The sequence below is a fragment of the Mustela putorius genome, unplaced genomic scaffold (genome assembly GCF_011764305.1).
Source record: "Mustela putorius furo isolate JIRA1106 unplaced genomic scaffold, ASM1176430v1.1 tig00000107_pilon_pilon_pilon, whole genome shotgun sequence".
NCBI lineage: Eukaryota > Metazoa > Chordata > Mammalia > Carnivora > Mustelidae > Mustela > Mustela putorius.
The window spans coordinates 906,405-928,175 of record NW_025421284.1 but is presented as its reverse complement, the minus strand read 5'-3'; positions in this window follow the sequence as shown (position 1 = coordinate 928,175).

Sequence of the window (21,771 nt, the reverse complement as noted above, 5' to 3'; positions counted from 1 at the left end):
TAAAAAACAAACAAGTGACACACGTGTGGGGACCAGAGGCAACTAACCGCTACACAACCCCACTGACCTGGTAGTCTTGGTCCGTACACAGAGGTCTCCAGACTCCACAGAGGAGTCAGGGCTGAGTGATGTCCTCTGAGCAAGAGGGAAGAAAGGCAGGTGTAGAAGCGGGAGAGGGCGGGGACGCCCCTGTGGAAGACATAATGTGCGTCCACACTGGCCCTGGAGAGGAGGCCTGGGCACTTCTGACCACTCTCACCTGTGGAGCCCATCTCTATAGACCGGATTTCAGGAGGCAAGACGAGTCAAACCTGAAGCCTAACCTGGCGTGGAGGGCTGGCCCCTTCTCTAGGATTATATTTCAGTGTTTCATCTGAACCTTCTAATAGTGTGAAAAATTTTAATGGAATGTGATTTCTAGGGGACAGAACTTGCTTTCCAACCACATGAAGGTTGAACCACAGAATCTCAGAGGTCCCTTAGTCTACCTTCAGACACTCTGCAGGGGAGGAAACCAGCCCAGGACCATGAGGCAATATCCCCTTGGCTCGCGCTCACTCTGAGCTCACCGTTGGCTTTTCCTTGAGCCACAGCCTTCCCAGCTGGTTGGGAACCACTCAGAGGGATCCATTACGCAGCAAGAGCAAGTTGGTGAGAAGTGGTCTGGGGAGCTACAGCTTGGAGCTCAGCCCGTGTGATGGTCATCAATGCCCTTTCTCTCCAAAGACTTTAATACAATGTGCAGCTTTCCTGGCTTTAGGTTCGGCTCTACCTTATCTTTCTGACTTTTGCAACCTCCAGTGTATATCGCACCAAGTATGCTGGCAAAGAGACATAGTCAAGGCAGCGTACTTGAACAGAGTGCAGATACAAAGGGAAGCGAGGTATAATTGCAAGGTCGTAACAAGGCTAGACAAATAGCAGAGTGCCTGGGGCAGGGGTCAGTCTCCAAGGTCATCCTCTTGGGTCTGTGAGGCAGTGTGTGTTGAGCAAATAAGCATTGGCACTGCTTCCCACGGCAGACTGACCCTGTTTCTCCGACAGACGGTGCTTCCTCCTTTCCTCTATAGGAGGTGAATCAAGCGGCTGTCCGCTAGGTAGTCATGCAATCACTTTATATGGCTGGATCTCGGCGATGTCAATGACTGAGCAACAACAGAACAACTGGAGCTGGCGGTGCGTGGCTTTACCTGGTCTGCCAACACGACCTTGTTCCATGCACCTTGTCTCCATTGTGACCTTGGTAGGATGCCGATCTACACATTTTGGGGTCCTATAAGCTTTCAGACTGTCCTCCCAACTCGCACCGAAGCTTTGGTGTAGACTCTTGCTAAAGTCGTCCAGGTCTGTGCTCCTCAAAAGGACAGGGGAGGAAGTAGAAAGAAATGCTGACTTTCGGCAGAGGGTGGATGCGGGAATCAGAGAAAATGGAGGCACTGTCCTTAGGGGAAAAAACAACAATTCAGAAAAGCAAGACTTCAAAACCAATAAATGTCTTCCCATGGAATGTTTGTTGAAGTCCTTGCATGGTCTACGTTCAGTATTTGCTGGAATGTGTCTGGGTCTCCACATGCGTTTATCCAACACCATCCGCCGTGGGTGGTTTCCTGTCATGTGCTGTCCTCTGATCTTTCGTGCTTTGATTTATTTGTGGTTTGCTAACTCGGAACTTTGAAGCACGTCACAAGTATTCTCTATAGAAATCAATGAAATGGAACGGAACCACACCTAATTAGGCAACACTGTGATTTAGATCTCTTCTTCCGCTGCCGTTTGCGTTGTAAAGATGGTTGAATGTGCTTCCAGAGAGTTCCATTCAAGTTGAAACCGTATGGTTAGCACAATACTGTAACCTACGCAAATGCGGGATTATAGAGAGACTCCTTCGAAAAACTGTTACAGAGCAGCGATTCTCGAACCTGACACTTGTCACGCAGACTAAGTTCAATCTGTTTAAAAGGTTATTACAGCTAATTTTTCACACTGGTATATAAATTGGCTTCTAGTTTTTATTTTAATCTGTGTATCAGAGAAACTTCCCAGCCTTTGTGTCAATATTTGAAATCATTTTCCAGTCAAGAGCACATTCTTCTTTGAAAATCTGAAAATGTGACTGTGTTAGTATTGAGCAGTGACGGCTCAGGGATCAAACAGTCTTGAATGCACCTTCTGCCTCCCCTCCCACGTGGACAAGGAACGTAGCCGCTTAGACTCTCAGTCACCACTTTCTTACCTACAATAGGATGTGAGCCTCCGCGGTGGAGGGTGGCAATGACAAGACGGGTGGTATGTGGGAAGCATGAAGCCCTGCCTGGCCTGGAACAGAAACCCAGTATGTTCTTTTAGAGATACAGTGAGAGTGGCCCGGCAGGATCAAGTCCACAGCTCGAGCTGTGTGTTGAAATCCACTTGAAGTTGCTCTTTCCATCCCTGTGGGTGAAGGCGTGGTGGAAGCCCCCTCGAGAGGGCTTCGGCTGGGAATTTCTCTTGGGCAGTGGAGGTGGGAAGGTGGCTCACCGCACACTCTCCCGGGAACGTACTCCCTCCAACTGGGTGGGGGAGTCGACGGCACTGGCTTGGGCAGTCTCTGCCAGGGACGCAGTTTTCTCAAGGCAAAATTTAAGACCCAATAGTACTGCACCTGCACCCTGACATCAAGAATTTAAGGTGTGGTTTCTGAGTCAGTAGGTAGGGGCTGATCAAAATGCACAAAATGGGGGCTCCTGGGTGGCTCAGTCCGTTCAGCGTCCAACTCTTGATTTCAGCTCAGGTCATGATCTCAGGGTCCTGGATCGAGCCCCACACTGGGCTCTCTGTTGCGTGCTCTGCAGCGAGTCTGCGTCTCTCCCTCTCCCTGCCTTCCACCCAGCTGTACCCACTGTCTCTCTCTCAAATAAAGGAATAAAACCTAAAAAAAAAATTTTTTTTAAAGCTGCACATAGTGCCTGGGCTTGACCTCTGCTTTGTTTGTCCCTTAAGTGTCTGTCTTAGAGTTCGCTCCCACTAGAATGAACCCAGCATGATAATGGAAACACGGGATTTTATCCGACGGATGGTGCCGCCGAGTGCCCAGCCTACAGCGGGGAGGGATCACACACAGCCTTGTAGGGACCGGCCGGCCTACTAGGCGGCAGTGTCAGGATTTGAAAGGACAACTTTTTTTTTTTTTTTTTTTTTTGGTTTAAATTCATCCCAGAACATTTTTACTCATTTTTTTTAAAGATCTTTTTGTTTATTTATTTATTTGAGAGAGACAGCACGAGCAGAGGCAAGCAGAGGGAGAGTGAGAAGCAGACTCCCCGCTGAGCAGGGAACCCGAGGTGGGGCTCTATCCCAGGACCCCAAGATCATGACCTGAGCTAAAGGTAGAGGCTTAACCCACTGAGCCCCACAGGCTCCCTCCCAGAGCGTTTTTAAAAGATTTTTGGGAGGGCCATGAAAGGTTTTCTAATAAATCATTTTGAAGGTTAAACCAACAAAATAATTCTAGACAACAAGAATAAACTTTCCCATAGCAAACTATTCCTATTTTTTTTTTCCTGTTCCTACATTCGCAAAGCTTTCAATTTCTCCAAGACCTTTTAGAACTACCTTCTCATGTCCTCTCCGTAGGCCACGTGCTGAGGTAGGTTTGAGGCAGCCCTCGCCAAGCTTAGAGCCAGGAAACAGGCACAAAAAGTCTGAATTGAGTATTCTGATCTGATTTTACTTAAACACGGTCAGTGGGTTTCCCATGTCACTAAAACATGACATTAAGTCCGTCGTGAGACAGCTTTTACGTCTCTACCTTCCGGGGGCATTTGTAGCTAAGACTTTCCGGAGTTTGCCCCTTTGAAGCAGTGCAGATGACCCTCCGTGCGACGGGACTCCTGCCTTCTTCCCTCTACCGAATGCACGCACGTGCGCACGCACACACACACACGTACACGCACATGTGCACCGGATTCATGAAATCTAACGCTCTTTGTTTCAGGGCTTTCTTTTCGACTGACCCTGCTTTCCACATCCGCCGGTGTCGCTTCGCCACAAAACGTCTTCCGTATTGCCTTCCCAACCCGGACACAGCCCCGTGCAATCCCGTGCTGCCTCCGCTGTTCTCCGGCCATGAGCGCCTCCCCAAGGGTCCCCATTGTCACCTGCTGTGTCCTCTGTCCTGTCCCCAGAGCCCTGGGCTTCCAGGCATCCAGGGTCAGACTTTCCCACCACATTCAGTTTGGGGAGCGGGGGAGGGTAAAAGTTGAATTTAGTCAATGATGGCTTGGAGCTTGCCGCATTCTCTCGAGAAGGTGCCGGCAATAAAAGCTACGTCTCCCACTCCTAACCTCCGTGCGATGATTTGTTTAACGAATGAACTGGAAAGATCTCGGAGATCACTGGAAAGAACTCTGTCATTTACTCTGGCTCCGTTGGCCCGCGGCTGAGTCCCTGCTCAGACTCTGATCAAACACTTCCTTCCCCGCACACAGAGGTTCTGAAGTGAGAATATCCTAGTGACTCCTAATAGTGAAAAGATTCTTTATAACCCAGACAGCTCATTTTTCAGAAGATTTTTTTAAGGCGCAGGACATTGCATTCGGAGTCCAGGGTCTTTGCCCAATAGCTTATAAAACTGGGACCAGAAATGGGGACCTTGTTGCTTCTAGTGCTGCTGCCCCGTGTAAAATACACCTATATACGCACACGTGTGGGAGGCATCTGAGAACCAGGGGCTATCTTAGAGCATGAAGGAAAAAATACATATAAATATATAGTAGTGGATTGAATTGTGGTCCCCCAAAAGATATGTCCAAGCCCTAAGCCCCAGAACCTCTGGAGTCAACTTTATTTGAAAAAAAAAGTCTTTGCAGATGCAATTAAGGGGACGATCCCAAGATGAGATCATCCTGGATTCCAGCGGGGCCCCAAATCCAAAGACAGGTGTCCTTATAGGAGACAGACTCGGGGAGATTTGAGACACAGACACACAGAGAAGGTGATACGAACAGGGCAGCAGACTGAAAAGATGGGCCAATGCCATGGACAGACGGAAAGGCCAGAAGCCAGGAGGAAGGCATCCATGGACTCCCCCCTCCAAGCCCCCAGAAGGAACCATGCCTGGGACGAGCGGCCCTCCTTCATGGATCGGCGGCTTCCCTCATGCTCTCTCACCAAAAGCTATCCCTTTGAGCTTCTCTCTTTAAAGCCCCCAAAATGTGTAGGTACCAAGACTTTAGTGACACTGGCACTTTCTTAAGTACAGAGCAGAGGTCCCCGGGGTGCGACGGTGGGTCCACAGTGCTGGGAGGAAGAGACCTGGAAGAAGTTGAAGGCTTACGGAGAGCCGACCAGCAACAAAGATGCCCTCGCTGAGTCAGCCACAGCCGAAGGGCCACAGTCCCGTATGATCCCCTTCCCACGATGGGGACAGACTCATAGAAGATGCGTGACAATGGGACGTCACCTCTGATTATGTCCTGCTGTATGGCCAGAGGGAAGACGGAGTCCAGCCTGCGTGAAACCAGAGATTCTCCTGCCGACTGTGAAGAAGTAAGGCGCCACGTCGTGACAAGGGGCCGAGCGGAGCTGACTCGAGGGGGTTGGGGAGCTGAGAGAGGCCCCAGCTGACACCCACAAGAAGCAGGGGACTCAGTCCATGGGTGCCAGGGACGACACTCGGCCGAGAACTGCCTGAGCTTGGGAGGAGACCCCAGGCTCCAGAAAGGCGTGCAGCCCAGGAGACACCTGGATCGCAGACGCGTGAGACCCCGAGGCAGGGGCCCGGCTGAGCCAGGCCTGGGCTCCCTGAGCCACGGGGATTTCGAGGAAATACATGTGTGTTTCCTTAACTGCTGAAAGTCATGAAGTAATAAAAAAAAGAACATCAGGCAAACCTCACATTTTTCCCTGTTCTACCCCTACCGGAGACGTGGAACTCGGTGGTAAAGAGAAGGTTCTGGTAGAGGAGGGTGGGCCTTGCCCAGATGTCTAGTTGTGGTTTCTTTGGGGGCCTTGGCCACTGTGTTTGTTTCCTGGGGCCACCACCACTGACCGCCCCAAACTGGGAGGGTTAAAACCACATGCTCTAGAGGCCAGAAGTCCAAGGTCATGACACGGGCAGGGCAGGCCCTCCCTCCTCAGTGAGCTCCAAATCTCCTCCTCCAGAGAGGTTGATGGTGCCTGTGTACCCCTCCCCCGCCAGACATCACAGCTCCACAGTGGAAACCCAAGCTCAGGTCCGTCTTCGCGGCATCCAGGTGCTGCTGGGAGTTGGGGTGTAGTCCCGGCCGTGCACTGTCCCATCCCCCATGTGTGCTCACCCAAGGCCCGGCCACAGGAGGGACACGTGGGCCCAGAGCTTCTGTGAGGGAGACTGTGGGGAAGAGGCAGGAGGAGAGGCCGACGTGGCTCTGCTGTCTGAGTAAGCCTGAGTCCGAGTAAGCCCTGACGGCAGCTCCAGGTTGGCTCAACTTCCCCAGGAAACCCCCCCATCAACTCCTTCAAGGGGTCAATCACCAACCGCCCAAGTGCACCTTCCCTTTAACTGGATTTCCCTCCACCAAATCAGATCGCTCTGAGTCAGGCAGGCCTGCCGGGAGGAGTTCGTGAGTCACCAGCTGAGGGCCATGGTCCCACCGTGTGGTCCCACAGATGCCATCCCGTATTCCTGGCTCGGATCCTCGGCGGCCGGCCACCCACTTGGCTCTGGACAGGCAGCACCTCGGGCACATGACATCAGGGGAAAGAGAAACAAGACATTAATTTTGCTATAAAAAGTCAATCTCCTCCTGGAAGAAAAAGTGCCAGCCCTATAAATTCATCCCCAACAACTGCTAGGAAACATTGCTGCCCCCCCGAGAAACAAACCTGCCGAGACGCCCCCTCAAGCCCCCTGCAGCCCCTCCACCACACTGCCTGGGCCTAAGTGCTCCGGGACCCCAAACGGCGGTACTGCCCGCAGCCAAGAGAGAAAGCCTCCCCTAGCCTTTCCCCTCCTGTGCGGCTGGTCACCCTCACTGCTCACTCCCCTCTCTCCACCAGCAGAAAGTCTGCACCTCCCCCAGGATGAGTCCACACGGCGTGTGCCCCCCACACGGCGTGTGCCCCCCACACGGCAGAGCCCCACGTCCGATGCTCTCACAGCCATCACTGATTTTCACCTGCTGCAGGGGCCCAGCCCCGTGCACAGACCTGGGAACCTGGTGGTGCCATCCCGGCTGGGAGGCCCGGGGAAGGGTTGGCTAGGAAGAGAGAACCACTCCAACTAGAGGGAGGTCAGGAATCGGGACCAGGGAAGGAGAGCCCGGCATTTTTCCTTCTGCGGCTGGAGCTTCGGAGGGCGTGTGGGAATGCAGGGGTGGGTCTAGGGGACGTTCATCTCTTGTCTTCCCCAGGCTGACCCGGGGGCTCTAAATGAAGCCCTGAGTACGCGTGAAATCATCAAACTGTGGTCAGATCAGATTCTGTCCCTGAGATCGGGAGGGAGCAGCAGGGCTTCCCGAGTTGAATCTGGTTGTGACGGGTTCCCCTGGAGCCCACAGTCCCAGCGACCACGGCCACGCAAGCCTGGGGGGAGGGGTACTCTTGGCGTGACGGCCACATGGCCCCCCGGGTCTGCTTCGATTCCAAGCCTGACACACAAGATTGCCGTTTCTCAACCACAGGCAGGACACAAACCAGCCACGTAAGCAGGACCTGTCCGGAAATACCCGCCCGCGCTCACCCTGTAATTACCGACCGCCTCTCACATGGAGAACTGCATTTTCTTTCTTTCAATGGCTTCTTTTTCTTCCCCAGGATTCTGAACGCTGGACAGAGCAAGAGAAGCACCAACAGAAGCTTCCTGTCCCGCTGGGGGAGGCTGGCTGGGACCTACAGTTCATGCGGGCGCGGGGGGTGGGTGACCGCGAGCCCCGGTGGGGCGCCCGGACGCCTGGGCCCGCAGGCTACAGAACTCAGACGGGATGGGGGGGGGGCGCGGGCGCTTCCTCCAGTTCTCCATGTGGGCTCTCTTTTCTTTTTTCCTTTTTCCATTTCAGCAAGGGGGAAAAGCCATATATTTCCTGTAGTTTTTTTTTTTACTAAAAGGAAAAAAGAAAAAGAAAAAGAATAGACGCTGCCAGAGCAACTCGAGAAGGAGGCGGCGGGACAGGACACGGCACACAGGACTCCGGAGGGCGTCTGCGTGGGCCAGGAGGGTCGGGAAGAAATTCAGCATCTTTACAGTGCCGTTGTCGAATCACGCAAACAGGGGGAGCGAGGCTGAGAGACCCCCGATGTACACCAGGCCGGTAGGGGGTCGAGGGACGCGGGAACAAAAGAAAGAGTCCAGCAGGAGAGTGATTCCTCGTCCGGCCCCAGCGGCCCTGCCTGAGCCCCACACGGGGGTGGGGGTCGGTGAGCCCTCCTGCCCCCGCTCCTCCGGCACCCTGCCCATCACTGCACCTGACAGGTGACAGCATCCACCCTGGCAGGGACTGGGGGCTCCGACGTTCCAACACAGCAGGTGCTCCGTACGTGCCTGTGAGCAGAATGGAGAGGGTAAGGAAGTGAACTCCCCGTGGGTTCGGACGCGGCGGCCGAGCTGGCCCTGTAGAAGCCACGAAGGGACGAGGATTCCTGGGTTATGGAGCCGTGTCCCCGCCTGTCGGGACACACTTCCCACCCCAGGAGGGTTGCCAGATCCAACAGAAAATAACAACACCCCCACCACCACAGGAGGCTCAATTAAAAGTTCAACTTCAGACAACGATGGAGAACTTTCCAGGGTAAGTATTGCGTGGGAAATACTGATACTAAACAATTTTATTAATCTGAAATTTGAATTTAACTGGGTGTCCCATATTTTCTCTGACAGTTTATTTCACTGCCCCCAGTGCACCCCGGGTGATGGGCAGAAGGAAGACTCTTGGGAGGCGGCCGAGCACAGGCCCTGCAGGGACCGGACAGCCGGCTCTCCCTCCGTGCCCTGCTCCCGCCTCACTGCCTTTGTGACCCCAGAGCCCTGACTCCCTAGCACAGCATGAGGGGGGCTCCCCTCCCTGTGAGAAGTCCCCAGGGCTCGGTCCAAGGGCACCTACACCACGGGCTGGAGGCAGCATCTCCCTGTGCCCACTCCTGGCCCTGGACCCAGGCTGCCCCTCTGCACCCTGCTCCCTGTGCCTTGAGCCTGGCAGCAAGTCCCCAACCTACCTTTAAATACTGTGCGGCCAACAAACGTGCCCACAGGAGGTGGTTGGGAGAACTCAGGGGCAGCAGGTGACCCGTGAAACTCGGAGCAGAATGCCCGGCAGAGCGAGCCAAAGTCAGCACAAGCCCTGCTTTCTGGTCACCTTGGTGCTCCCCACGGTACAGGACCCTGAGGCCCAGCCCCGGAAGTGGGAGAAGGCAGGACCCCAAATCCTCTGCCGCGTTCAGGAGTAGAGCCGTGCTGAGTTAGGAGCCTGAAGCTGAGTTTCTTCTTGCTCAGGAATAACGTGATGACCCCCCAGTGCCTGAGCTCAGGCAGCCTGACCCTGGCCGTCCACACTCCATGACCAACCTGCCCCCCCGCCCCGCCGGGCCTCCACATCCCATGACCAGTGTGTACTCCCTCAGGCCTCCATACCCCGTGACCAGCATGTCTCCCGCCTTTGCCCAGGGCCTCCAAACACCATGATCAGCGCGCCTCCCCTCCACCGTGCCTCCACACCCCATGACCAATGTGTGCCCCTTCCCCCAGGTCTCCATACACCATGACCAGTGTGTCTCCCCTCCCCCCAGGGCCTCCACACCCCATGACCAGCATGTCCCTCTGTCCTGCAGACGTCTCAATGGGACCCGTTTCGCAGGGAGGGTAACAGAGTGAAGTTTTCCTGAAGACTCTACGTGTCAGCTCAGAGTCATCGCTAGGAACTTTCCAGAATCGAGAGCACTGGGTGAGGCCATCAGGGAACATCACAAGTGAGCAAATACAGACTCACTTTCCACATGGCACCAGCGTCCTGTAACTCCAGAGCCCAGTTCTGGAATCTCGGCCAGCCTGTGACCGTTTCTGATGATTTCCCAAAGGCCCCCATGGTTCTTCCACAAGTCAACGCAGCACAACCTCCTTCCCTTGTTGAGCGACGTGCCTAGAGGTAGAGTGAGGCTGACACGGTGCCCTGGGCTCGGGGGCATCTTTCCCGAGCCCCTCCCCGGCTCCTGAGGTCCCGGCGTCCGGGTTCAGGCAGGCTGAGCGGGCAGCAGCATCCGGGGCATCTGAGCAGGGGACAACCGCCGGGCGTGCTGAGGACCCGGCTGATGTCAACCCAGAGTGTCCCCAAGGGTGCCCCACAGTGCCCTATCCAGTCAAGATGTTTCTCCCCACAGATGCCCCTGCAGGTGCGTTCTGAAACCTGCCCCGCACCCGCACACCTCATGAGTCTGGGTCGTGCGTGTTTTCCCGATGTGCGGTTGCACTTACAGGACAGGAAGGAAAATTTCAGAAGAAACCAATAAAGCTAGACTCCAAATCCAGAGACGTCAGGAGGCCCCGGGCCAGAACCCTGGGCAATTCCTGTCCCCAGGGGGGTCTGTCTGGATCCGTGGGGACAGGACGCAAGACCTGGATGAACCCCTCCCCCACAGCCCGGGCCCCCGAAGGACTCCCCTCTACTAAAGGTGCGGGAGAGCAAGTTGTGTGATGCACACACTGAGAGGCACGTGGGAGCAGCTGTTGCAGGGAGGAGAGAGAGCAGGCTCCTGTGGGAGGGGACAGAGCCACCGGAGGTCACTTGGCAATGGCGGCTGAGATCACCAGTGGTGGAGGCGATGCCACCGCCACGAGGAATCCCAGGACCTGCTACACTGGGGTCGTAGGCCCAAAGGCTTCGTCACCAACAGGCAGGAAACAGATCGTGGGAGGAGGTGGGGGTCACCAGCCCTCAGAGCATAGGGATGGAGAAGGGCAGGGTGGTGTCCAAGCTCTGAGGGTCTCACATGCTAGAACCTTTGCATCTTATTTCAAGAGAATGTGGACTCCACACGGGACCGGGGGCTCAGACAGGGAGCCCAGGTTATACCACAGACGCACCAGGAGACCCTGGCATGTGTTCCGAGAGGGAGCCAAGTCCTAGGGGCAGGGCTGAGAGAGGAGATGGGAGCAGGGCTGGGGTGCATGGGGTCCCGGCACAGGCAGCAGTGACACCGGCCCGGTCCCAGCTGAGAAGTTAACACGACGTGATTGACTGGAACCCACGCGGGTGTCTGAGGGCTTCACCCCAGCCCAGCCCGGGACGGGGAGCGAGCTTCCAGCTGAAGACACCAGAGGGCGGCTGTCTCAGGAAGACATCTCGGGCCAACACAACAGATCACCCCAGACCAGGCGGCGTAAACAACACACTTTCAGGTTCTCGTCATCTGGAGGCTGGACGCCTGAGACCAAGCTCCAACTTGGTTTCTGCCAAAGCCGCTCTCCGCAGCCCACAGGGGATGGTCCTCTCCTGCTTCTCGCACGGACTGTCCTCTGCACCGGTGCCCATGGTTGATTCCTCTTCCGGGGATGACGCCCATCCCCCAGGATTAGGGGCCCAGCCTCTGAGCCCACGTTATCCCGAACGACCCCCACGGGGCCCCATCTCCCCTGACTCACCCTGGGAGTTAGGGCTTCAACAATTCGGTCCATACACAGACTGAGGCCAAGGATTTGGGGTTGGGGGGGCTCTTGAGAACATCTGGTGCAGAGGGAAATGATAAAGCCCAGAAGAGCACGGCCCTCCAGCATCCCATCGGGTCACGGCCCCATGAAGAAGCCCTGAGTGGGGCTGACAGGGCGGCTCCCAGGGCAACGCATGCCCCCCAGCCTGTCCTGGGCCAGATGTCCTGCCCCTCATTCGGGCCGCAGAATGGGCACACCCACATCTGCGTTCTGGAGCCCTGGAGCCCCTGCTTCCCAGCTGTCCTGCCCATATGGCTGGGGGGGCCCTCACCCCCTGCCACAGGACCCAGGAGAGCATTTCCTCCCTGCTTTGGAAGTGACCTTCTGGCGGGGTTTCCTTTTCTGTTTTATTCTTTAACTTCTGATTTTTTCCCTTTTATTTAATTTTAATTTGATTGGAGCAAAATACATTGACCGTAAGTTTACGTGTTAGCCATTTTCAGGGCCCAGTTCAGCGGCATAAAGCAACCCCCCCCCTCCACCACCCGTCTCCAGAACTGCTCCCTCTCTCTGCACCTCGAGCCTGTCCCCACGGAGCCCCAGTTTCCCGTTCTCCCTCCTCAGCCCCTGGTGCACCCCGTCTGCCTTCCACCGCTGATGCTGACCCATCTGGGGACCTCACGGGGTCGGAATCACACAGGACCTGTCCTCCTGTGACTGGCCGGCTTCACTCAGCGTCGTGCCCACGCGTCCCTCCACGTGGTGGCGGGTGTCCGAACCCGAAGGCTGAGAAAACGCCACTGTACCGACAAGCACGCTGTGTCCACCTGCTCATCCAGCATGGACACGTGGGTGGCTTTTCCCCTGAGGAGCCCGTGCAGATCCTCCCACACAGGCTGGTTCCATGCCCTTGTCTCCGGGACAGCCACACGCGGTGGATCTCTGCGCTCTGCCACGTGCTGTGCTGGACAGAGGAGGCTCATCCAGGTTCTCCAGGTATTGGAGTAATAGCACGTCCTCACCGGGCCCGTACCTCGGCCCTGGGGCCTCCTGCCCCTCGCGCCATGGCAGCAGAACGGTGGGCCAGAGACCTCCTCCTTGTAGGAGCCAAATGTCTTCAGTAGAAGAGAGAGGAATGGCCCCCAGAAAGACAGCCGGCCCTCCGTGCCTGCGTCTCATCCGAGAGCCATCACGACCCCCACGTGTGAGCAAGGACTTGCAACAGAGGGAGCAGCTGCCCGGGAAGCAGCCACCCTCAGGAGGCGGGAAGCTCCTCATCTCGGGGAGTAGAGATGGCAAGACAACCAGGAGGGAGGGAGGCACGCTGAAGAGGTCTCGGAACGAGAAGGTGGGGCGGGTGAGGCAGTCCCCACGTCTCTTCCACCTCCGGGACCCAGGCCCAGCCCGCCCGTCGGCCGCCACACCACAACAGGGGGAAGACAGCACGTACAGCCTCACCTTCAGCAGAAGAGGGACCCGAGGCTGTGGGGAGAGAGACGGAGCATGCCAAGGGAGTGTGGGACTCAGAGACAGACACCCCGAACGAGAACCAGAGTTCTCCCCGCCGTGCAGGCCGTCGGTGTGGCCTTGGAAGGAAGGTGAGCAGGCCACCTGCCTTCCCGTGTTCACCAGCTTCCCCCCACGGGTGGCAGCCCTGTTCCTGTTGGGCTTGTCTGGCAGGACTGAGCCGGGGCAGGGCCTCAGCCAGGGACCCTGAGGTAACAGGGTGGGCAGGACTCTCCCGCCTCCATGTGGGGGCTTGGCTGGCATGAGTCTCGATGACTCAGGGCTCCCCCGGGAAGCCACAGACGGGTCAGACCCGTTTCTTCTCTCTGCCCCTCAGCCTTCTCTTCAGGGACCCCAAATCCGTCTCTGAGGCCTACTCCTCTGAGCACCCTCAGCCTCGGTGTTCCCCAAATCCAGGGCGGGAGGATCCTCGCAGACAGCTTCTGCTGTTGGCCATGTTGGGTGACTCGCGCCACCCAGCAGCAGCCACGGGCGAGTGGAGTCCTGCCTCACCTCACCAGCCTTGTTCAACCCCCGGGGAGGGAGTGGTTGTTACCCCATCCGGCGATGGGAAAGGGAGGTGCGGCTGTGCAAAGAAACTCGCCCAAGGCTTCCAGCAGAGGACAGGAAATCAGAAACCTTCCCTACCAGGCCGTGGTCCAGAGACGCAGGCTGTCCACTGCGCTGGCTAGCTTCATGTGTCCGCTTGCCCACGGCGCCCAGCTGTTCGGCCAAACACCAAGCTAGGTGTTGCTCTGAAGGTATTTCTAGCTGTGATAACAGTTTCAGTCGGCTGACTGAGTAAAGCAGACGGCCCTCCATAAGGTGGGTGGGCCTCATCCAACCAGTTGAAGGCGTCAAGAGCAAACACTGAGGTTTCCCAAAGGAGAAGCAATTTGGCCTCAAGACTGCACCAGGGAAAACCTGCACGACTCTGGCTAGTCGCCCTGTGGGATGCACACGCGGGACCGCACCATCCAGTCCACGTCTGTATCCTGCTGGCTCTGTTTCCTGGAACACGCTGACCAGACACCCCACAACCTTGACCAGAGACCACAGATGGTAACGAGCCTCGGACCCCATCAGGCTCCTGGCATTGGGTCACCACGTGGAACCCTCCCCTGTCCCGTGTCCTGGCTTTCATGGGCACACAGGGAGCATCGCCAGCTCGGGACTCGACCACACACGCTCCCCCAGTCCAGCTCAGCAGAGGACACAGATGGCCCTCGCGTGGGTGTATGTTGGTTCCAGTCTTGTTTGTCTTTCTTTTGAAATATTGAAAAGGCTTTTTTCCCCCACTAGAATGTGTGTCTCCTGACAGGTTTTGATCTGTCTTCATTGTTCTGTAATTGCCACTGAGACATGGTATTAAGTGGTGAATGAAAATCCCTGCGTTGCATCATTGTAATGGAGGGTTTTAAGAAAAGAAACATTCTGGAACAATGCTGCCTGGTTCTGTCGCCAGCCTGGCATCTCTGTTCAGGGAGGGCACAAGCGCCAAGCTGGGGACAGCCAGCAGGAGGGGGCGAGAGTGGCCGCGGCTGTGGGCTGGGTCGCTCCAGTAGATGGGGGGCAGGGGAGGTCCACTGGACCATTCACTTGGACTGCAACAGACAAAGAGAGAATTGGGTATCTAATTTTCAAACATCACCATCTGCCCAGTTCATGGCATACAGTCACATCCTAAAATAGAAAACTGGAAAAAGGGAAAGATATGATTGTATGTCATTAAAACAAACAAACAAAACACATCTGGAGTGTGAGATTTCCTTCTCCCAGAAGTCCTGTTCCAACGATTCGTCATCCATTCTTGAGATTTCAAAACGCCTGAAGTCCCAGAGAGCTCCCAGAGGAGGACGGATTTCCTTTAACAACCAGAAACTGTTCTTTTGCATCTTGTGCTCCCAAGTCCTAAGTCTCCTTCTCGTAAAGGTGGCGAGAGGCGTCTGCGGGCACCGGCAGTGACGCAGGGACAGCTGCCGGTGAGACGGTGGCTGGTCAGGCTGCCGGGCCCGAAGACTGCCCCACGCAGGACCTCTCCAGGGAGGGGTCCCTCCAAGGCGGGCTCTGAGGAGGGAACCTCCGGGGTCTGCCTCAGTCCACCACTGACCCCCTTAACACCTGGAAGCTTGGTCTAGGCTGCACTGTCCAGTGTGGTAGCCGTTAGTCACACGTGGCCCGTCCCAGTCGAGACATGGCTGAAAAGTCTATGACACACACTAGATGTTGAAGAGTGAGTCTGGAAAGAAGAGAGGAATGAGAAATATTTCTGTAATAATTTTATTGATCAACAGTTGAAATTATATTTTAGATGCATTTGATTAAATAAAATACGTTATTAAAGTTATTTTTACCAGCTTATTCTTAGTATTTCAATGTGGTTACAAAAAGAATTAAAATTACCCCTAGGCAGGCCGCAGCAGATTTCCATTGAATGGCGTTGCTCTAAGCCCTAGCGCAGTGGCCTCTAGGACGGCTCGAGGACACGTGCTTCCGGGCGTCCATGGCCAAGTGTCATCCCCTTCCCTGGAGGGACGGCCTCAAGCCAGGGGAACAAGGCCACGAGGGCAGTCAGCTTCTGTGACTGGATTACAAAAGCTTGCGACTCTGTCTTGCTGGACCTCTCTCTGACTCTGATACAGCGAACTCCATGAGCACAGACTCTCGTGGCAGCCCGCACGGAACGGGATCCCCCAACAACCCCCGCGAGGGCTGGAGGCCAATCTTTCTGCGAAGCTCAATGTGATGAAGGCTTGTCCACACCTGGATGGCAACAAGGACCCAGCAAAGCAAGGCCGGGTTCCGGGCCCCGGAGACAGTCAGGGAATAAGCAGGTGTTGCTTGAAGCCACGAAGATTCAGGATCATTTATTTGTACCCCCAACCGACAGGGGTTCACGAGACCCTCTGGTCTCTGGTCTTGGGTTACGCTGTCTGGTTTCAATTCTCCAGGCAAACAGTGGAGACACAACCCTGAGTGGGAAGGAGCTGGTTCTCAGAGCGATAAGCTGGCCGGACAGGTGCTGCCGTGGGGCGGAGCGTGAGAAACGCTGTGGCTTTGAGACAGAAAAGCAGCCCCGCCTCCACTCCTGGCCCTGAGCATCTCTGTGCTGTCTGGTGTTAGAGTTCTAAGAAGGTGATTAAACTCAATTATGTGCCAGACCCTTTCTGCCTGGTCAAAGCGCCCAGCCGGGCTCCTGACCGAGAGCCTCTTGTCTGCAGGCTGCGTAGCGTCACCACTTTGGGGTTCTCTCCTTGACCATGGGGAGCTCCGGCATCACCGTGGGGCAGGTTCAGCTTCACAGATGAAGGTGTGAGCAGAGTCCAAGTCCCCCCTGGTCAGCACCAAGATGGCTTCTCAAGGCGATGAGGAGCCGGACAGGGGCGGGGATCCCAAGCGCCTGCAGTCTGGGTCCACAACCGGCACCAGTGAAGACTTCCAGCCCAGGCTTCCCAGATAGCCCAGCGGCTCCCCAAGATCCCTCACCTGGAGTCACACAGGCTCCGCCCTCAAGGGCCGGATCCGTTTACCTGCAGGGTCCCCAGAGAATGGATGTGCGTGCGCACACACACTCGCTCAGGGCCCCAGGTTCCTCCCCATCCCTGAGTGACATTTAATGACACTCAAACCCAAGAGCATCCCCACACTTTTGGGATCAAGAGTCTGGTCTCACACTGCCAGTGAGAACGTAAAATGGTGCAACCAACTGGGAAAACAGCCTAGAAGTTCCTCAAAAAGTGAAAATAAAGTTACCCCGTGACCCAGCATTTCCACTACTGGGGATGCATCTGAGGAGAATGAAGACATGCGTCCATGCAGAAGCTTCCCAGCACCATCCATAACAGCTAGCCGGTGGAAGCGACCCACACATCCACCAAGTGACGAATGCACAAGAAATGTGGTCTGCCCGTTCCATGCAATATTACTCATCAATAAGAGGCGATGAGGTACTGATGCCCACTAGAACCTGGGTGCACCTTGAACATGGGCTCAGTGAAGGAAGCCAGTCACAAGTCCCCAGATCAGGCAATTCCACTCATATCAGGGGTCCGGAATAGCAAATTTATAGAGACCGCAAGTAGATCAGTGGTCGCCAGTGGTCGCCAGGGTCTAGGGAAGGGAGGGAATCTGGAGAGATGGATAATTAAAAGTGTGGCACTTCATTCGGGGTCAAGAAAATGTTCCAAGGTAGGTGATGGCTGCACAGCTTGGTTAACATACCAGAAACCACTGGTATGAGTCCAGGCTCTCTAGAGACACAGAACCAATAGGATATGTACAGAGAGAGAAAGAGATTCATTTTAAGAAATCTGCTTTGCTCAATGAATGTAGGTGTTAATCTCATCCCTAAATTACCCTCACAGACTCACTCAGCATCATCTTTGAGCCCCTCTCTGGACACGGTGGCCCAGCCAGACTGACACGGAACACAGTGCATCACAGCGCGAGGTCGTACGCTGAGTGAGAGGCGCGCGGCCCGGGAGCAGCAGGTCAGCACTGCTCTCGTGAATGAGGAGCTTGGCTGCCGGGTCCCACGCGGGTCTGGGCCGCAGCGGTGCGCGTGCAGAGGGCTCAGCAGTCCTGCAGGAAAAGATGCAGGCCCCGCACAGATTCAGCAACTGGGGGGACCTGGGCTGGTCTGGCACCGGCATGCGGTGCCCGTGGGAGCACAGGCCCTGCCGGAAAGCCCATCTGTCTGCAGGACCGGCCAGGGAGGTGCCGAGGCCACGCTGAGACCCAGACAGAAGGTCTACATCAGCCGGGCGGGTGAAGACAACACTGGGGCTCCAGGCAAGGGAAGAGCTGAGAAACCGAGGCAGGAGACCAAAGGGAACAGTAGCCCAGTTTGGGACACAGAAGAGAGAACAGAATATGCACTTTTATTTGTCACTCTTTATTCTGCAGTGGTTTCTGGAAAAGCCTATGGAGCCAGCATCTTCCAAACTGCAAGTCATCAAGCGGGGGCGGGGGGGGCCGGGGTGCAACCCCTTCCAATCACACAGCGTTGGGGGGGCTCTGATGAGCTGCGGGGCAGGGCGGGCGGGCTCTGGTCCCAGCCACACCCTAACCGGAGCTGTGCCCCTTGTCTCTCCTGTGATGTCCCCATGCTCCTAAGTAAGGTCTGTGAAAGTGAGCGTGCACCGGCTTTTCGGTGTGTGATCCGCCACTGCTGGCACACGGGTTTGGGCGCCGGGGCCCCGAGGAGGCCTGGGCTTCAGGGTCACAGACGGGAGCCCCGCGAAGGAGCACGCCCAGCTTCTAGTCCCAGGAAAGGTGCCCCATCCCTGCAAATGCCCCTGCTCTGCAAGGTCCTTTCTTTTCTCTCCACACAGACACCCTGCTGCCCCCTGAGGAAGATGTCCCCAGAGACCTCACGCCTCGGGGTTGGGTACAGCCCTGAGCTCCTGTATCCTCACCGCATCCACTCAGCTCGGAACTCTGACCCCAGACGCACCCCAAACACCTCCACCCATCCTCCCTCCCTCTTTCCTTCCCAGACCTGCTCCCCATCCCCATGGCATCCTCTGCTCAAACTTGGCCCCTTCCAGGCACCCTCTCCCTGGGCCCCTTCGGACTACACCGCCGTCCCTGCTCAGCGGCACCCAGGACCTTCTATTCCACTCCTGAAGGCACCTCGGAGCCTTTCCCGCTACCCACCTCTTCTCTCTACAGCTCCCTCAGGCTCTGGGGTTTTGCCAGAAAAAATAAATAACCATTGGTTTCCTGACGACCAGCTGCATGCCAGGTGGCCGCCTGGTGGCTGGTTCTCGTCCCTCCCCCGCAGCATCCCAGCTCCCCACCCCGCCCCCCTTCCTGCCTAACTCTCTGCCGCTGCCTCCTCTCCCCGCTCCTGGCTGCTGGCTGCGATGCTGCCTGCTGATGGTCTGCACCCTCTGGGTCACCTCACTAGTCATGGCTCCCCTACCCGTGGGTGCGATCTCTACCCAGGCCTGTCCCTCAATATCGAAGCCCCAGTTCTGGCAGCCGAGGGACCTCTGCCCAGGGTCAGCTGGGCTTCCCTAACATGCTCCTCCTGCCAGCTTCACGGCTATCAAGCCCAAAACGTGGGCACCATATCTCAGCCTCTCTTCTCCTCACACCTTCCGTACCAACTAATCATCAAGACCTGTGTCATGTGCTACCAGGATGTATCACCATTAACCCTAACCTCCCTTCCGCAAGGGTGCTGGGATTTGGTCCAGCTACATACAACAGAGAACCTCCCAACAACGAGACTAAACATGAGTGTTCCTTCTCTCACATAAAATCAACTTAGAGATTTCGCCTCTGGCAGAAATTCTCACTTAGTCTCTGGCATTAAAAGCCTGGGGTTCCCACCAGAGGCTTATTCGGGTGACTGGCATCATGACCCCGTGGAGTTAGGGCCCAGGCTCCATCCCCATCCTGAGTGCCTCATAGTCCAAAATAGCTGCTTCAGCTCCAGGCATCACATTCACATCCCAGATAACAGGAAAGAAGTGCATGTTCTCCGTCTTTTCAAAAATAGTTCCTAGACACTGGACACACCACCTCTGTTGTCCAGAACCTGACTGCGACGGAAGTTTAAAAATGCGTCTCTCTCACTGATGCCCTAAACCAAACCAGGGTTTGTTACTGTAGAAGGGGAAACTAGATGGAGGGGAGCAACCAGCCATTGTGACCACACCAAAGTACTTTTCTCCAGCTGAGCCCCAAAATGAAGCAGTCGGCTCACACTTGAGGATCCTGCTGTATTTAAAAGGAGAGAGAGAGAAAGAAAATGAGATTAGAGCTGCAGGAGGCGGGCGTGTGTCTCCACCGAGCAGAAGGCACACGCTACACGGGGCAGCTCACGGGAGACACAGGGTGCCCACCCGGGCAGAGCGGAAAAGAGCGGGCAGAACGGTCTCTCCCCCCACCCGCCTCTCTCTCCACCATGTCCCACTGGATGGGACAGCACTGAGCCTTCGCCCAACTGCACTGCCTCTGCTCCCCCTGCCTGTGCCCTGCACAGGTTCTCACACGAGCTCTTCCTCCCGTCACTCCCTGCAGCCTCTCCCGACCCCACACCAAGCCCCTTGCCTGGATCCTCCCTCGCCCTCTCTAGCCCTGGTCCATGGAAGCACCTGCCCTGCTTTATGAGCCCATCCCCTGACTGTCCTCCTCCCCGAGGCTACTCTTCTCGCACGCGCACGCACACACACGCACACGCACGCGCACACGCACGCACACGCGCACACACACGCACGTGCACGCGCGCACGCACGCGCACACGCACGCACGCACACGCGCACGCGCGCACACACACACGCACGCACGCGCGCACACACACACACACGCGCACACACACACGCGCACACGCACGCACACACGCACACTGTGAGTGCTGCACAGCCTTCTCTTTGTAGACTCCTATAAAACATGCTGAACATTTAGGGTGCCTGCCTTCTTGCGTGATTTATGTGAGTGAGGTTGGCTGTAGGTCGCAGGATGTTTCTTGCTGTTTCCATCCAGCCCGATGTTTTTAAGACCTGTTGCCTTGTATACAAACATGCTGGGGCCTCCAGCTGCCCCTGGAGCCTGACGGAGCTTGCGTGGCTCCGTCACGCAATTTCACGCAATTTCCCTGGGATTGCACCAGAGAAACAGAATGGCGGGATGGGGGCGTACAGATCTATGAAGAGGGTTATTGCAGGGAAGTGGCCCACCAGTCCTGGGGGCTGGGCTGGGCTGGGCAAGGCTGAAGTCCGCAGAGCAGGCTCCAGGAAGCACAGGCTGGACCTCGCGGGCCAGCTGAGGCTACTGTCCACGAGCAGAATTTCTTCAGCTGATGGACTCGGGGCCACTCGGATCCTCCAGGATAATCTTCCGTAAGATTATGTATGATTATAGACCTAAATCGCAGCTGCAGAATTCTCTGAGATCTGTCGCCTACTGACCTTCCCGGGGTCTGCCCCACGTCCTGTCACTCCCTCCCCTGGAGAGGACCCCCAGAGGCCGCCACCTTCCTTCCCACTGCCTAAAGAAGTCCGTGATGAACATCTTCACACAACTTGCCCCAGGAATCCTGGTGGGAGTTTGTCTTGGATCCATCCGTGGGAGAACTGGTGGCCACCGGCGTGCATACACTTACGTTTTCTGGATTCTGATGAGTCATGCTAAAGAAAGACCACACCAGTCTGCGCTCCCCCAGCCCAGGGAACAAGGGCTCTAGCTGCGGGCACGAAGGGCATCGTCCAGCTTTCAAATGTTTGCAAGCCTGCTGCCCGTCAAGTGATCATTTTAATGGGTGCAAAGTGAGAGCCTTTTTCTCAATTTGCAATTCTTTAATTATGAGTGAGCTTAAACAACTCTGTTTTTATAAGTCTTTGAAGTTTGTTCTTCTGTAAATTACCTCTTTGTACACTTAGCTAATTTTTCTACTGGGATTCTTGATTTATTCTGTTAATTTCAATGTTTCCTTGTGTAACTTATTTTAGACATTATATAGACCTTCTCCCAATGAGCACTGAACAGAACTTCATCGTGGTACCATTAAATTCATCAGCTGATTATTGTCTTATAGTATCTAGGGATGTTATCCAACAAGTCCTTCTCCACCTCTGTGCTACAAAGTATCCATTCACATTCTCTTCTATTATCTCTAGGAGGTAATAGTTGGCTGTATATTATATCTCTACGTGTATGGGGTC